The sequence below is a fragment of the Macrotis lagotis genome, chromosome 5 (assembly GCF_037893015.1).
Source record: "Macrotis lagotis isolate mMagLag1 chromosome 5, bilby.v1.9.chrom.fasta, whole genome shotgun sequence".
Classification (NCBI taxonomy): domain Eukaryota; kingdom Metazoa; phylum Chordata; class Mammalia; order Peramelemorphia; family Peramelidae; genus Macrotis; species Macrotis lagotis.
The window spans coordinates 101,204,304-101,209,140 of NC_133662.1; the positions used below are offsets into that span (position 1 = coordinate 101,204,304).

The 4,837-nt window shown below is 38.3% G+C and overlaps 1 pseudogene; it reads right to left on the reverse strand.

Annotated features, from left to right (window-relative positions):
* Positions 1–1,916: 1,916 nt before the first annotated feature.
* LOC141489342 (liprin-beta-2 pseudogene) lies at positions 1,917–3,854 on the reverse strand (annotated as a pseudogene).
* Positions 3,855–4,837: the final 983 nt, after the last annotated feature.

The following is a 4,837-nucleotide window of genomic DNA, read 5'->3' on the forward strand; positions in this document are numbered from 1 at the left end:
GGCAAATGATAAAAATTTGTGACATTACAATATTATTCTTAATCTCAATAAGTCTTTTTTAAGGAAAGAAATATCAGCATGTTTACCTTTATCAGGATGGTCTGTGGTCTATTTAAAATTTTTCTTAAAAAGATTCACTTTTATCTAAGAGTTTTAATTCCTTTTAAACTTTGGCAAAAGGTTAAAACTTTTTTAATGGAAACACTTTTAAAATATATATGTTACAATATGTTATCAAATGTATGTTATAATTTCAAGTTGATCTGGCAACTTTTAATGAATTCACTCTTTATTAGAATCCACATTTTTATGAAAGTTTTCTGATATAAATTTATTAGGGAAAACTCACCCTTGAAGTACAGTCTCAGTTTTAAATGAATAATGCCAAGTATAATTAACTGTATATTGAATGACCAGAGTTGTGGATACTCTGATCTGGAAGGTTCCAAATTATTATTTTCTAATAATGGACATATAAATTCTGACCTTTTTATTTTTGAAGGAAAAATATGTTAAGATTTCCTTTTCCCAGAGACCAAAACCTCTCCAACTAATGAGCTGAAGTAAATCTCTTTCTGAGATCAAACCTATATAGGATATGTTAGGTACACTGATTCAATTTCAAATGCCTCAATCTTTGTTGAGATTTTTTTATTCTGTTTCCATGTTTTCATGTCTCCTCACTTTTCTTCTTATTGGCTCCTATCTGAACCTAGGGAATTTAATCTTTCTTGTGAAATTTATTTCCTACAGATTACATGTGATATATCTCAATATGGAAGCCTAAGCAAAATATTATCCTGTACTGCGATCTGAGAGCCAGTGCCCCTTGAAGGCTATCTCAGATTATTCTTGGATGCACCTCTGCCTCCCTCTCCCTACCCCATAGGTAAGTACATTTTCAGCTGAAAATAGCTTCAGAAGAAAAGCTAGCTTAGCTTCAACTCCCAAATGAATTTTTGTCCTAAATTATTTGAGTTAGGAATCAAGTAGAGAAAATTTTGAGTGTAGAAATATATTTTATAACTACAATCTATAACCTCTATATAATAGTAAAGTATCTTCTAAATTTGCAGTAAAGTATCTTGCCTCTCCCTGAAACCCTATCAAAAAACAATGATCCTTGTTCTAGTCTGAAAGGATTTGGTCTTTACACTATGGTCCTTTATCAATATACCTCTCATTTCCTCATCTCTGATATATCTACTCCTTCCTATGTTTCACTGTATCTTCCTAATCTCCCTGCTTCTCCCTATATTCTTCTTTTATTAGAGAAAAATCATATACATTTATTTATATTTATGCTCATAATACTTAAATACATTTTAAAATGAAAATAGTGTTTATATTTGTGCAGAATCTGCAGGGTATGGGCATTAAAATCATTTAATCATTTAAAAAAACATTAGTCTCAAAACAATTTTCCTTCTATTCCTAGCCTATATTAACAATCTCAACAACCAATCCTAAGGAAAGGTGCTGAAGCAGAGGCAGCAACAGGAGAGGTAAGGACTGAAAAGACGACAAGGACAAAAACAACAATGATTACAAAAATTAGTTGCCTGGCATGTTTGGTGTCAAGATATGATGCTTCTGGGTTTTCCTTGGTGAATTCATACATGAGAGTCTGGAAATTACATGGTGGGGAGCATGTGTTATTTGCAAGCTCTGGGATTGGGAAAGCGGTGCTGAGAAAACAGTGATATAAATTGATGTATCCCACCTGATCCGGTTTGTCTAGTTCCTCCCCAGGACTGGAACCAAGGCCTCAGTGGCTATGGCCACCATAAGCCTTGTGATTGCTGTTTACACTTTCACTAGGCTTAGTGGGATATATGAGTCTGTAGATTCATCAAACTTCTTTTTTTTCCCTCATATTTCCAAAGTATGACAATCCTAGTTTCTTTGGCTGGACTTTAGCACTGCTCTATATACTGAGGCAAGCCAATATGCCTAGCCTCTGGCTTACCCAAATGGAGTCTAGTTGAACCAAATTCTCTTCCTGCTTTGTGTTAATTGAATTCACAGCCAAAACTAATGTTTTTTCTTATGTAGGGGAGGCTTAATGCCCAACTCCTTTTCCATGTCCTGAGGGTAAGCGGTCAATAGTGTGTAGCCAGAACTCACCCACTGCCTCGCAAAGATCACATATTGTCCAAGACTAAAGTTCTCCAGGTGTGAACACACTTCCTCTGTGTTCCACTGGGGAAAAGGAGAGTAGGAATCACTCTTTTGAGCTTTGGGATCTCTGGTTCTGGACAGCCTCAGGCCAGAACTCACCTGGAGTCCACCTTGGCAGAATGCTATCCCTATGGCATCTGTGTTGAAGTTTCCTAATGGAGTCCTTTTTTATTTTTCCACAGAAGTTCTGGATGCCTTTAGGACACCATTTATTTCTGGAGTTAGTGGAGAATGGGGTCCACAGTTGGTTCCAGAAGTTGGGGAAAGATCATCTGATGTGATATCATTATCCGAATTGTTCTCAGTTTCTCCCAGGCTTGGCATAATACTCCCTGAGGTCTGAGAAGTGGATGGGATGGACGTTCCAGGATCATTATTTTGTGCAGATCCAGAAATCTTCCCAGGTAATGTTTCATAATTTTTCCGCCAAGGAAAAAAGTATCCTCAGATTGTACATACTTTCCCACAGAACTATTGGGCAGGATATAGGAAAATTTTTAATGAATCCTGCTCTGTGATTCCAGATAATCCTCTTAACCATGGGAAATCTGGCTGCTTTCCAGAAAGCTGCTAGTTGTTTCCAGGGTATTATGAGACAGGGAACAAGCCCCCAAGGAAGGGGAGGGTCATCTTTGAGACATCTATATTGTCCTAAGGATTTGTTCCCCATATTCCACTTCTGGAAAGAATCTTCCATTTCTTCTTCCCCGCTGGAAAGGCTTCTTTCTGAAGAGCCATGAACTCCCAGAATGATCTCCTTCATTTTTTGGTTCTGGCTCTGTAACAGCGTGAGTTCCTCTATCCTGCAGTCCTTTTCATCATTTGCAGCAAATAAGGTTTCCACTTCTGTTTTTAGACATTGAACTTCTTGATGTCATTCAGTTCTTTCAGGGGAGGCCACGGTCCAGGAGAGCTGGCTATGCAGATGCTCAATTTCTGTATACATCAATGCCAGCTGCTCTTGCAGCTGAGCGATCTCAGTCTTACTTGCTTTTAGCTTCCACTAATACTGATTTAGCTCACTCTCCAAACTCCTTCACTTTAATTCTGAGATGGTTCAGTTCCTGTAGTAATTCCTTGGCTGCTCTCTGCTTCTCCTTCTGTTCCTTCTGTTCCCTTTCATACCAACCAGCCCAAACTTCAGCTTGGAAACCTCCACTGTCTGTCAGCTCCAGGTTCTGCACCTCTGGTGAAATGTGGCTTAACAATTCCTGTTGAAGAATCTTCAGCAGCATTGAGTTTCACCTGGTGCCCTTCTAGACAAAATTCTAAATCCAGGATCTTCTCACCCTGGAACTCCACCTGGACCTTCAGAATTTTCATCTGTAACATGAAATAGCTTGTCACCTTCTAATTGGGCCAAGCATCACTGCACCTGGGTGGTTTACCTGGGACAGATTTCCCTGAAGCCACTCTTTTATGTAGGTTGCAGTGTATTTTGGGATTTAACCCTGGAGGGTATCTCTTTCCTTAGGAAGGCCCAGCATCTCCAGTGCCAGCTTCAGATCCACAAGGAGATGAAGTTCTGGGAAAACATTCATGTATGGGGATTAGGAGGGCAGTACAACATCATAGGCACCATTGCTGTGTTCTGTAGCTGATTTGGTACCTGTAACAATCCCATCCATGTGCTCGCGGGCAGCCTCCATCATGTGACTAGCATTTGACATCATGGTTGCTCCTCAGTTTACTAGGTTTCTTTTTTCTCATTTCCGGTTCCTGTGAGAGGTTGGCCAAGTGGCTGGAGTGCCTCACCCATGCCAGGGGTGGCCTGCCAGTCCTCTGAGAAGCCTGAGTGGAATGCTCTGGAGAAGTACCATAGGGTTCTAGGAGACCTATATTCTTTTTAAGAGCTCACTCACTCACTTGAGTTGCTTGTTTTCCTGAAGCTAGCCTGCTCTTGGGGAGTGTAATTTCCCATGTAAACTCACTTGCCCCTATAGTTTTCCTCACTTCTTATGCTCTCATGGTGGCATAGGTTGTTTACATTGCTTAGCTTTCATTCAGCTTCTCCTATACTACATTTACTGCAGAAATACTTAAATAAGTCTTTTTTATTTTGTTCCTAATAAAATAGAATGAGGGAATAATAGATTAGTATCAAAAAATCGTAAATAAATATGGTAATCTATTGTTTGAAGAACAGACTCCAGTTTTAGGATAAGAGTTTACTGTTAGACAAAAGCTGGTGAGAAAACTTAAAAACATGACAGAATATAAGTATAGACCAATATCCCTCATCCGATAAAAGATAAGGATAATTTATATATAAAAACTGATACCAAAAACTAATTAGGATACCAATGAATAATTTATCTATTCTAAATCATTATTGATTAGAGAAATTCAAATTAAGACAATGCACAGGTACAATCAAAACTTGAATATTGACCAATATAACAGAAAAGGAAAATGTAAATGTTTGAATGGGAAGTGGGAAAACTGAGACACTATTGCAGTGTTGGTGGGGTACTGATCTTATCCAATCATTCTGGAGAGCAATTTGAGCTACAGTCAAAAGGCTATAAAATCATGGTACAGCAATTTGGTACAACAATACCACTACTAGGACTGTATTGCAAAGAGGTAATAAAAATATATATCATATATTTTGGTAGGGGCAAAGAATTGGAAATTGAAAGGATGTTCAACAATT